This window comes from Lygodium microphyllum, chromosome 14, assembly GCF_053477565.2.
Source record: "Lygodium microphyllum isolate KBCC chromosome 14, Lygodium_microphyllum_v1.1.10, whole genome shotgun sequence".
In the NCBI taxonomy this organism is placed as follows: Eukaryota; Viridiplantae; Streptophyta; class Polypodiopsida; order Schizaeales; family Lygodiaceae; genus Lygodium; species Lygodium microphyllum.
The window spans coordinates 56157392-56170976 of NC_141148.1; positions in this window are offsets into that span (position 1 = coordinate 56157392).

Consider the following 13585-nt stretch of genomic DNA (forward strand, 5'->3'; position numbering starts at 1 on the left):
GAAACCTCGAGATGCAGACCTTGCAGTTACTTGGCAGAAGAATGATGACAAGGCACAAGCCATCATCAAACTGGAATTGGACCACAGCTACATTCATCATGTGGATGCCTGTGACACGCCCCATGACACTTGGGATAAATTGGATACCTTATTTGGTGCACAGTCAAAGTTGTCTAAGTATGGTCTATTAATTGAATTTTTCCGACTTGATATGAAGCCTCATACATCCCTGGCATCCCATCTGAACTACATGGAAAGCCTGCTGACTCAACTTGCAGGAATAAAGCTAAAAATGGATGAAGATGTTTGTATTGGTGTCTTGTTAAAAAGTTTGCCTCCTGCTTATGATAATGTATCAACCATTCTAACCAATATGCTTGATCCTCAACTTGTTGATATTAAAGCCTCTCTACTAGAGGAAGAAAAGAAACTTAAAAGCAAAGAAGAGCCTAGCACTTCAAAGGATGAACAAATGTTCTATGTAAAAAACATATACAAAGGTAAAAAGGAACCACTCTTCTGTGACTTCTGCAAAAGGACCGGACACACTGAGAAGTTCTGTCATGCTAGAAAGAGGTCCCAAAAGGCCTATCTTGCAGCTGTGAAAGAAGAAGAAGACCATGGACCAAAAGATGAAGATGAAGACCACCAGGATCGGAAGGACAAGACTCATCAGTCCTTCTACTCTCATTACTCTGATAGACTGTTTTAAAAGCCTTGTATTTCCTTGCCCTAATGCTTCTTGCCATAAGCTTTGTAAACTCCTCATGTAACTTGGCATTACAGTCCTTGTACACTTTGTGAGGCCCCTATTACAGCCTCTGGATGTCCATCATGTTTTGGTGCCCACACTTAGCCTTTTCTGCGACAGCCTCTGGTGTCTACCATGTTTGTGGTGTGCCCACACTTTGCAGGTGGTTCTCATTACAGCCTCTACACACTTTGTGCCTTTCTAGTTGTGATTGAGGAGGGGTGTTGAGAATCAGAAATCACACTCACTAAACAGCCTCTTTGTATGGAGCTTCAGGGCTAAGGACATGCAGGCTAACCTATCCCATATGCACAGTGGTGCCTACTACAGTTTCCTACTTTCCTATAAAGCATTGTACTTGCTTCCTTTTCTTAATGCAATGATTGTACTCTTTTCTTTTCAGTGAAGTGTCAATGTCATTGTCCACATACACAAGATTGTGTTTATGAGTCCAAGTCTCAATCTTGGAACCTAATTCACTTGTGTAACAAACAGTGTCTTTGTCTTCTCCATCATGAGTCCACACTTCTCATTCCATCCACCATAACTCACTGCCATGCTCTAGATCCTGTATCTCTCACAATCTTCACATGTGTGGGTGAACATTTCTTGTTGATGTGGCATCAATTGAAGTTAGCATATGAAATCACCTTACATAGCTTGAATTTGAAAGTCAAAATTTCATTTCTCACGTTGCATGCCTCTCGGACCTCTATAGTAGCATCATCCTGGATGTTCTCGATGCTAATCTATGCTGAGTCTCTTCCATTAGTGAAGCCTTGAACAATGCAAGGGGGGCATTTCTACATTTTTGACCTCCCCCCTCACCTTGTTCAGCAGGTCCGAGCGAACCCCCTGAGACCCGGCACAATGTGAGGAAGGAGAGGGGGTCCCAAAATCTTGAGGTCCCCCCTCACGTTGTGCAGTACTAATCCCTTTGATGGAAGCCAAACAATGCGAGGGTAGGGCCTTGAGATTTTGGAATCCCCCTCCTTGCATTGTGTGGTCCCTCCCCCAGCAGGGATTTGCACAATGCAAGGGGGAGGGGATTCATAATTTTGAAACCCCCCTTTCATTGTGTGGCTCCCACCAGGGGAGGGGGAGTGCACAACATGAGGGAGGGGGGTTTCCAAAATTGGGAGCCCCCCCCTCGCATTTTTTGGTGCCCTTCACATCCCGCCAAGTGGAAGCCGTAGAACACGAGGGGGAGGGGGCTTCCTAATTTTGGAAAACCCCCCTCCCCTCAGGCTAGAGCCACAGAATATGAGGGGGGAGCTTCCTAATTCAAGAACAACACTCCTCCCGTACCCCTCCCCCCACCCCGTGAGTTGTGTTGGTTCTAGCCTCTTTTATTCAAATTTCTTAGTTTTTCTCCCTTTCCTCCATTTGGAGTTTTTATATTGTCTTTGTACATTTTCATAGACATGGCTAGAACAAAGCAGACTGCGAGATGTGTATCTTCCAGAGACCTACACATTCCGCAGCAGCACAGATCGACTGTTGGACCGAGTGTGTAGTAAGAACCCAGTACTAGGAAGAGTATGCTTGCATTGCATGCTAGAGCTTGATGAAAGAAATACCAATAGAGCACGTCTCCATCCTTAAGGAGCTGAGGATTACGAGCTTGCCATTGGCAATATTTCTTTCGGGTTGTAAAACATATATAAAAAAGGAGCAATCTAGACTTCCATTGGCATTCCTTGACATTGGATTGCCTGCATGAAGACGCTGAAGAATTTTTGATCAAATTCTTCTAGGATGCATACATTTTGGCAGCTCATGTGCACATAGTGTTATAGTTATGCTAAGGAACTTCACATCCCTTAGGCTCTTGAGGTTCAAATATGATAAATTGTTGAGCCCAGATGGCATTAATGATAGAAAAATGACAGAAATTTTGGAGATCCCTCCCTTGAAAAAGAGTAGAAAGGTGAAGGTGACTAATATCATAGGGCCCTCACATCCCCATGACATAAGGCTAAATGCTTAAAGTTGTGGGGCAGAAGCCAGAGAGGCACAAGTGGGGGAGATAGAGGTCTGAGAGAGAGAGAGGCCCGGGAGAGAGATTAGAGAAAGGCACGTTAGCATGCATGAGGAGAACCATGAGGCCCTAGAGATGCTTGGCCCATGCTTCAATGTTTGCTACCTCTTGGAAGGCCACACTAGTAGGAGGAGCTCAATGCCTTTCACTTTAGTGAGGAGGATACTCTTGTCCTTGCAAACCTTTAGAATGAGGTCAATGATCCTATGATGCACGATATCTTAGGGTATATTGTGAAATAATAAAATTTGAAAATTTTACACTCTTTTCTTATAAGCAAATGAGCTTGAGACTTACTATTTATTTGCTTTTTCAGCTGAATTCTTGTAAACATTCCTTTTCATGCACAAGATAAGTTTTTCATCATAGATTCTCTCTTGTCTGTGGTGTTGATCCAAGAGAGAACATTGCTTGTGAATGTGTGCTTGTGGTATAGAGATTGTAATTTGAATCTCGTGTAGTATCTTGTGATGGCATACAATGAGAGGTAAGGAATTGTTTGGTATATTTTTTCTAGGTTGTATCAAATCTTTTTTTTTTCATAAAATTTTTCTCCTCCTTGCCTTGTAGATCTCACTGGAGCCTGAGAGTGTATGACATTCAGATAAGGAGATGTTTTCTTGCCTATTCAACAAAGGAGTACCATGATAACATGAAGACGTAAGTTCCCTAAGCCCATGAGAGGGAGAGGGAGAGGGAGATGGGGAGAAAGGGAGGCACTAACCTTGTTTTCCTTTACCAAAATAGATATGCTAAGAAACTTATTAGGGGCTTTGAGACTATGGTTCAAGAACACGAGAATAGATCTACTGAGAAACTTAACAAGGGCTTTGAAGCTATGGTTCAAGACCAAAAAATGATGGAGAATAAAAGAATAATCAATTATAGAGTGCCAGAGTAGCAGGGTAACAACTAACTATGGGTGGAGAGTTTGCTACAATGCCAAACTACTCCTACTGCAACATCTACTCGGGATATAAACAAGCAACATAATTTTAGTTTTTCTCAATTTAATGGCACATAGCGTTTGTGAATTTATGCTTAGATGTATTTTGTATGCTTTTATGTAGGGTGATCATTTAGCAAATTACATAGATAATGATCTTCTTCTGTTTAGAGTAGAGACAATTGAGAATCTGATTAATTGCATATCACATCAAGATGCTTCCATAGCACCTGCATATGTGCCTCACCCACCATGCCAAATATCTAGAGAAGTTAGAAGGCCATAATCCCAACATAATACGATAGACTTAGATGATTTGGACTTGACTAATGTTTATAGAGGAGGCTTCAGATGCACCAAGTTTGGATATAGAGGCAATGCAAAGATTGTAAGTATGCCAAAATTTTGTATTGAAAGCAAAATTACCATCTTGTATATACAGCATAGCTTTGCAATCAAATTTCCATAATTGGAAATGGAATTCAAATTATTTTTGTAATACTTTTCATCTTATTTACAACTTATGCATTTGTATTTCTATTGGATAAGTTGTGGCAAGAGAAAAACTTGTTTAGTGGGATGTCCCTACATAAAGTATTTCTATATTTTCTTTGGGACACTTGCACATAAGGTTCACCATGATTGATGTTTTTAGAAAATTAAAAAAATGTATCTTAGACAATGTACCACAATTTTGGATTACATATTCTATTTACCTTGTAACCATTGCACTTGAGAAAGTAAGTAGTAGGGATATTTAGGTCCTCATTTGCTAGGTCCATTCGTACTTGACATAAAGCGATGTTTGCCCCCTTACATTGACCATTGTTAAGAGCTTATCCTCTAGGAAAACCTCTAACATTGTCATAGGATTATCAGTGTCATACTATAAGGCTTGATCAATCGCTACAATCTTTCTATCCACATAATGCCATTTCATGTATAGAAAGTTAAAATAAAATTTTGTGATGCAATCATATATTTACAAACAATGGATTTTCAGTCCACTTTGGATGTAATCCCACAAACTTATTTTGTATCCCAGCTTTGACCTCGAGGTAGCCCATGCATTTCTTTGATCTCCATATAAACATTGAAGATATTTTTTGAACTTCCTCATCATAAAAGAAGTCCATAAAAACATGTAATGGTATAAAGATTGTGATATTCACTTGTTGACTTGCTAGATTAGATCGTAGATATCTTTGAATATCTACATAAATCTTTAATCTAAAAGATTCACATGTTTCTTATTCTAGAATTAACCACTCTGCACTATCCAGAGCTGGGAGTGGAAGATGCATGAGAGATCCAAATATTGTCATGCTTGATGGTGCATTGTAAAACTTTCCATTAAAGAAAATCCCTTCCTCAAGCAATGAATTGTTTGAGGTCATTTTTGTACAATTGCTTGCTAGAGCCATGAAATGCATTAAAGATTCCAACTATGCTTTCGATAGGTTGCTAATCTTCGAGGTGGTTTGATGGATATATATCTACAAATATAAACAAACTTCAGAAAATCCCTAAAACATAAAACCAAGTTTAAAGAATATTAATTGTTTTTGAACTTACAATTTAGTCTATAGTGTGGCATGTCAATGGGACAGTTCTGCAATTGTAGTTTTGAGTGGATATATGTATGTTGTATAAGCACCTCCTTGATTTTTTTCATTGATCCTTTGAGCTTGAAATCCTTGACTTGCCCCTTCTAAGTGTCAATGAATTCATTTCCACATATTCTCCTATTCTTTGTTTACAACATAACCCAATTACTAAGATAGAGATGGTAGTAGGAATCCACCTATTGTTGTCAAGATCAAAATTTTTATATATTGTGATTTCTCTGATAGAAGATGAAGGACATTGAGGATGTGAAACTTCCATTGCTCTGATGGAAAAGAAAGGAAACTGAGGACGTGAATTCCATTGACATACAAGATGAAGCAGAGGAATAAGTTGAGTGAAAAGAAAGAATAGCAAATCATGTGAAAAAATGGAGGAAGAATATGCACTTTGTTAAACTATTTGAGTTTTTTGTGAAAAAGAGCAAGATATTACAATGGAGGGAAAATATTTAAGTGTATTATTCAGGAATTCAAGAAAATGATTGGGAGACTATGGAACTAACAAGATATATCTCCATCTAGTGTCTTTAATTGTACCAATACCTATTATTTCTTGTGCCTTCACAAAATTGTTCTCCAAAAATACATAAAAATGTTTTTTGTCAAAAATCTATAAAAAGGAGATTAAAAACTTCAAAATTGAAAAACCCTATTTTATTGTACGGTAGCTCTTCCCCTGCTGGTTGAGAGGTTTTCTCTCTCTAAAACTAAAAGGCTCAAACTTGAGTCCAAATCTCCCCTAATGTAAATGCCTTGCAATATAGCTTAGATAAATAAATACTTACAACTTTATCATCGGATGCTACTCAATTGATCAGTGCTTTGTCTTCTTACTCTCAGTTTTGGTTTCTTAATTTAGGACTTCATTTCATGTTATCCCACATTGCCATTGGTTTTATACCTATTGTACTGTTACATATTTGACTAGACTGGAAGATGGCACTGCATTGGATATTATTGGCATAGGTGATGTGAGATTGCACTTTGGTACTAGTGCTCCATTTATGCTTCATGATGTATGTTATGTCCCATCTTTGACTAAAGCCTTATCTTTGCTAGACAGTTTGGGTGATGATAGGTGTACCATGTCTCTTTTAGTGATTTTGCATAGAAGATTACTTGTGGTAGTTTTGTTTTTGTTAAAGTTTCCAAGGTTGGCAGCTTGCATTCTTTTCTTATATCTGAATCTGTTGATCATGTTTTGTCCATGACCGACAAATCTTTCTCATGTATCTCTTTGGCATCACTGTCCTTGGACATATGTCTCTTAAAGAAATGAAAGTACTCGCTAGTTTGCAGTATTTTCTACCTCTTAACTATACTTATATTTTGACTCTTGTGGTCATTGTTTATATGGTAAACAAACTCATAGTTCACATAAAAAGTCTAGTTCTATATGTGTGGGTGAGTTGTTGGATCTTTGCATTTAGATGTTTGCGGCCCCATGCCTTGTTAGTCATTAGGTGTTTTTGTCATATTTATTTATAATTATTCATATAAGGTTTGGGTCTATCCTATCAAGTAGTAGTCACATTTCAACACTTTCTTGCTATGGTTGAGAACTAGTCTAGGTATAGGATGAAATGCTTCTGATTTAACAATAGGGGTGAATATGTCTCTAAAGAATTTGAGCAATTTTGTGATGAGAGAGGTATTAAGTGTCAATTTACTTCACCATATATCCCACCCTAGAATGGTGTCATAGAGCTCATGAATAGGACCATTCAGGAAAGAGTTTGCAACATGCTTAGTGAAGCAAACTTACCATAATGTTTTTGAACAGAGGCAATTATTAATATCACCCATTTGATTAATAGATCCCCACACATTACTCTTGGTGGTAGAGTTGCAAAGGAGCTATGGTTTGGTAAACCTGCCTTATATGCACACTTGTGCATCTTTGGATGTGGCTTTGGGTCATATTCCCAAAGACAAATGTAATAAGCTAGATCAAAAGTTTGTTAAATGTATATTTTTTGGATATGGTGTTATAGGTGAGATGGGCTATCGCCTTAGGTTCCATAGTCATGGAAGGTTATCCACAACCACATGGTATCGTATTCCATGAGCTAAAGATGCATATGAGATCAAAGCAAGTAGTTGATATATATAGGCCGATCTTTCTCAAGAGGAGCATTGTGTTACAATATAGCCAATTCCAATTAGATAGGCTACTGTAGCTACTGTGCTGATGATGTAGTGGCCTAAGATTCACATGTTGTGCAAGATCATGATGTTGGATAGAGAGGATAGGCCATACAAAGTCCACAATGAATCTCAAAATAATCCAATGAAGTCTCATATATTTCTAATTGTTTTGAACCCTCCATGTATTATGCCATGGTGATAGATATTGATGAATCCCTTACTTATGAGAAGGTTATGCATAGGGGTGATAGTCACTCTTTGGAGAGAGCCATGCAGTTTATGATTCGCTACAAAAATACTATATATGAGCATTGGTTCCTTTGTCCAATGGAAAAAATGCATTTTCATCCAAGTGGGTGTATAAGTTGAAGAGTATCCTTGGTCTCCCTAAGCCAGCATATAAGGCCAAATTGGTTGTTGAGGGTTCTAAGCAAGAAAAGGAAGTTGATTTTGATGAGATATTCTCTTTTGTAGTCAAGATGACTACCCTATGACTTTCCTTCATTGAGACTTGCATGAGGACATTTATATGCAGCAACCTAAGGGCTTTGAGAAAAATGTTGGGGGTAAAGGTGCTTATGCCTAACCTCCCATGTATTCATTACACTGACAATACCCACACACATGTATACTATAGGTGGCACATGTCCATCACTCCATTCTTTATTCTTTGAGTGATATTTGAATAAGGGAAGACCAATCACACATTGTGACTACTGGAGTTTCCACATATTGTCTCTCTCTCTCTTGCTCTCTTGCTCCATCTGTCATAGCTCTTGCTTTGCTCTACCTTTCAACTAGTATCAGAGCCAACCATTTGAGGAGCTTCTTCATCCTTTGCTTCAGCTTAGGCTCTACCTTTCAAATGGTATTATAGCGAGCTTCTTCATCCTTTGCTTCAACTAAAGGTTTTATGGTAGTCATCATTTTTTTCTCTCAAGGTATGCATTGAGTCTTTCCTTTTTTCGGCTTAGTCCAACTTGCTTTGCGCTTGTTGATGAGCTTCCCAATGTTTGGATGAGTCTTATAGAGTGCTTATTGAGCTAAGTTAGCCCTTTTATCCATTTTGAGTGGATATAGAGCATATTGTAGAAGTCATGGACAACTATGGCAGCTTGACAACACTGTTGTATTTTGACCATAACTTTTATTGCATACGGTATCAAATTTAGGCATCCTATAGCTAGAAACAAAGAGCGTGATGAGAGCTATAGATCTAGGCACTCAAAGAGTTGACTTTGTGCAGTTTCTTATTCTTTGTTTCACACAAAACAAAATAGTTCTAGTTTGGATAGCAAATAGTAAATTCCATAATGCATGTTTGATGCTTTGGGGATGCTATTTTGGTGCTGCCCAAATGGTATGATTATGATTTTGGTGAGAATTTGAGCTTGAAATAGCTTGTATTTCACTATAATTTTAGTGATATAATAATAGAGAAGCAAGTATTTATTAGTGAAAAGCTTATTCCTAATGCTCATTGATGCTTTACGAGATACTTAATCGATGTAGTGCTACTTTGGTTGTTATGTGTACTTCCTAATATGCGATGGCATGCTTTCGAGCTAAGATTTAGGATTCGTTACATTGATCTTGGATGTGGTTACATGCCTTAGTTACTTTAGTGGCTTATGCAGTTATGAGCTTGAAGAATCTATTGGATTTTATGCTCTCAGCTTATGCTTCATATATCTTGGATACTCGGATGTCATGTACTTGAGATTTTGAGCTTACATTGCCCATTTTACATTCGATTTTACTCCACTTGGAGTTATCTTCACTACTTTGGATGCTACAGAGAGCTTTGGATTTATGTAGTTGAGCTTGAGCTTACTTTCCTTGAGATTGTGGGATACTTCATGTACATGCTTTCTTGATACATATTAGATGTAGCTATCCTACAATGGGATGATCCGATCACTTACTTTGGACCTAGCACTTATGTTTATCAGTGTGTTGTTAGTGATATTTATATGCTTCTAGGTTATGTATTGAGCTTTGCTTAATGACTAACACATTGTAGTTGTGACATCCTTCAATGCTGGTTGTTCTTGGTCTTTCTTTCTTGGTTGCTCATAGTTGGTTGTTGGCATATTGATGTAGTTTATTACAACAACATGTCATTTGAGTTTTATGTATTCTATCTAAGGGCATCACTTGGATTTGATAGTTACTTGATTAGAGTTATCCTTTTAGCAGTTTCTCTTGCTTAGCCCTTGATTTGGTTAGTGGATCAAATGACAATGCCGCATTATTTCCTAAGTCCTGGGACACATTCCATACTGCAATGTGTGCAAATATACCTATTAATGGGCTGAAATCGCAAGGTGTAGAGGGTTGCACTCTTGAACAAAGAGGTTAATAAAAAGAATATCGATGCTTCCCACACCTCTCATACTTTGATAGTCAAAGGTGGTAATGGTAGAAGTAGTAATGATAGTTGTGGGAGAGACTCTCAGAAGTCTCATTCTCAGTCACATGGATAGTCTCATAGTAAGCCCCATGGCCATAAGTCCGCATTGACTTGTCAGTATTGTGGAAAGCAGGGTCATATTTGGCCATAGTGTTATAAAATGAGTGATTACAAGCACAAGAAAAAGAAAAATGATAAAGTGTAAGAAAAAAATGGTGATTGTAGCATTGTCCCTAGCAAGTCTAGCGTCGAGATTGAAGAGATTAATGTCGTGCAAACTGATTCCAATAATGACTATATAATTATAGCTTCTTCAGTTAATGTTTTATAGTTGATTGATATCTCCTCTATCTATGCTTCATGTTGGCTACTTGATTTACAGGCTTCATTTCATATCATCCCTCATCGAGAGTGGTTCCACTCCTATTACAATATGACATGATTTGTCAAATTGGATAATGACTTGGCATTCAATATTTTTGGTATTGGAGCTATCCATATATAGTTTCCTTCTAGCAGTATGTTTACTTTGCATGATGTATGCCATGTTCTTGCTTTGACTAAAAGCCTTGGATAGTTAGATGATATAGGTTATGCTGTCTCTTTTGGTGATTCCTTATAGAAGCTTACCTATGGAAATCTTGTACGGGCACGAGATACCAAGTTTGGCACTCTTCACCCCTTACTTGTATATGAGTCTATCGACTATGTTTGAGAAGTGGGGATATAGTACCACATGTATTGTTATGGCATCGTCATCTGGGGTACTTGTCCTTGAAGGAAATGAAAATGCTTACCCATTTGTAGCATTTTCCTCCCCTTGACTATAAGTGTTTTGATTCTTGTGATCATTATCAGCTAGGTAGACTCGTAGTTTGCATAAGAAATCTAGCATTTTGCGTATGGGTGAGCCTCTGACTCTTGTTCATTATGATGCTTGTGGTATGCCCTGTAAGCCTTTAGATAGCGCAAGTTATTTTGTTACTTTAATTGATGATTACTCACATAAGGTTCAAGCATACCCCATGAAGTAGAAATCAAAAGTCTTGGCTACATTTTGTTGAGAAGTAAGCATGTGAACTCTCCTTATACTGGAGGGGATAAGGGTAGCTAGGTGTAAATCAATTGGAGGACAAGGGAGCAAGAGGAAATCCTAACCCTAACTTCTCTAGAGGCTATATGAACTGCCTAAAAGTCACTCTCAATGTAGAGGAAAGTGTACCAGTTGTACCTTTGAACAACTTACTAAGCAATATCTTCTTCTTGTACTTGAGCTCTCTCTCCTCCTCTTGTGCACACTCTCATGCTTCCAAATTTGATTTTCCACATGGTATTAGAGTTGACTCTGATCCAATAAGCTTCCTTCAACAATATCCTAACCTGAGTGCACAAGAAGTTCTTTTGCCTTCTCAGTTACCTTTTTTTCCACCATAGCCGGAGGAGCTAGTGTGTGCAAAGGAGGCAGTATTAGCTCCTGATTTCTTCTAGAGACTTCATTCTCAGCTCAGGGTGCTCAAGCATGGTGCATCTCTCACTGATATTGGGCGATGTGGAGGGTAGCATTGTAGCAGATATAGAAATCGGCATAGATATGCAAGCGACATGTCCCAGAGCTCGACGTGACTTGTAGATAATGCAATCATCCCAACTACCATGGGGCTTGGTTAGCCCCCCTAGTGAGCCATCTCCACCTAAGAGGGCTTGCACTAATTCCTCCTCTGCTGGTTGCTATGAGTAAAAACCTAATTGTAAGTTTCTGGTAGCCATAGCCAAGAAGCTTCAAGCTTCCTATTTTCCATTTTTTTCTCAATCTAGAATCATTAACAATGATTCTAATCAGTGAAGCATATGCTTTGAAGTGTGTTTTTGATCTGTGAGTAGCTCCAACACTCGGGGGACATCATAAGTTCATTGAGAAGTGTGCTCTAAACACTGGTAATGAGTCAAGTGTTTCACACCAAGCTTGACAGGGTAAATACCTAAACATCTCAATCTTGACATGAGTGCTTCTAAGCCACTGAAAAGGCTTTTAGTGACATTAGTGCTACTACCTTATGTGGAAACATGAATATTGATGTGATTGAAATCTCCTCGGACTCTTCACCAAGTGTCGAAGTCATTAATCGAACTTGCTCAACCAAATGTTTGTACACTAAACCACAAGGTGGGGAGGAGCCAGAAGTCCAGTCAAAGTTCACCTCATTGAAACCTAAGAAAACAATGAAACTTAAATCAAGGGTTGTTTGAAGGACATGACCATCAAAATCTTACCTTGAGATATTACATATGCATGATTTCCAACCTTTTTCATCCTTATAGCTTTAAAGTTGGTTATCATTTGTAGGGCTATCAATTCTGTTATTTGGCTTGTAATTGGCCACCTGTAAAGGACACTGCCATTGCCTAAGGCAATAGGTAATACCTTCCTATAATGGCCATGGCCTATGCAAATGTAAGGCCTCAAATCCGCATGTTTAATGGAAAAGATTTCCATCCCTGGCAAGTCCTGGTAAAATATAAAATGATGGAACGAGGCTACTGGCCCTTAATAAAAGGGACCAAAGTTATTGATCCATCAAATCTCCTTGATGTAGAAAATGATGAAAGAGCTTAGGCCATCATCATGCTTCATTTGGATGAATCTTTAATTCATCATATCGACCAACTCTCCACTACCAAGGAGAAGTGGGATGAGCTTGAAAGGCTCTATGGCGCTACATGAAAAAACTCCAAGATTTTTCTAAAGATTGAGTTTTTTAGCTTGGAGTATAAATAGAGAGAAGATCTAAGTAAGTTTCTTTCACATATGAAGGGGCTCATGGCGCAACTGGCCTCCGTTCGAGCACCAATTCATGATAAAGATGCCATTGCCATCCTTCTGAAGTTTGTAAAGAAGGTCTTTTCAACCCTTGTTACTACCCTTACTAATATCCCGAATCCAACTTTGGCAAGTATCATCTAGTCATGCCTGGATGAAGAGAAGAGGAACCATAATGAAGGAATTTTAGTATCTACTTCTTGTGAGCAAGTATTAGTCCATACAACTTCTACAAAGTGCTCCTTCTGTCATAAAAAAGGGCATATTGTAAGTAATTGCTGAAAGAAGTACCTCAAAAAAGTGAAGTGCAATAAATGCAAAAGATTGGGTATATCACCAGTAAGTGTCCCAGTGTTCCAGAAGTACCTAAGGAATTGGAGGCCAATTTTGCCTCCCAATCCACAGATGATCGACTCTTTTGAGTTTTGTAAACTCTCTACCTATAGCCATATTTTGTAGCATGATTTATAAAGGCATCTCATTGTAGATTAAGGGGGGGCATCCTATCATGCTTTATCCAATGCCACCCGGCATTGAGGGGGGGTGTTGAGAAGTAAGCATGTGAACTCTCCTTATATTGGAGGGAATAAGAGTAGCTAGGTGCAAATGAATTGGAGGACAGGGGAGCAAGGGGAAACCCTAACCCTAACTCCTCCAAAGGCTATATAAACTGCCTAAAGGTCACTCTCACTGTAGAGGAGAGTGTACCAGTTGAACCTTTGAACAACTTACTAAGCAAGATCTTCTGTCTGGAGCTCTCTCTCTCCCTCTTGTGCACACTCTCATGCTTCCAACTCTGATTTTCCACACATTTCAGCATTGACTTGCTTTTGTTGAAAA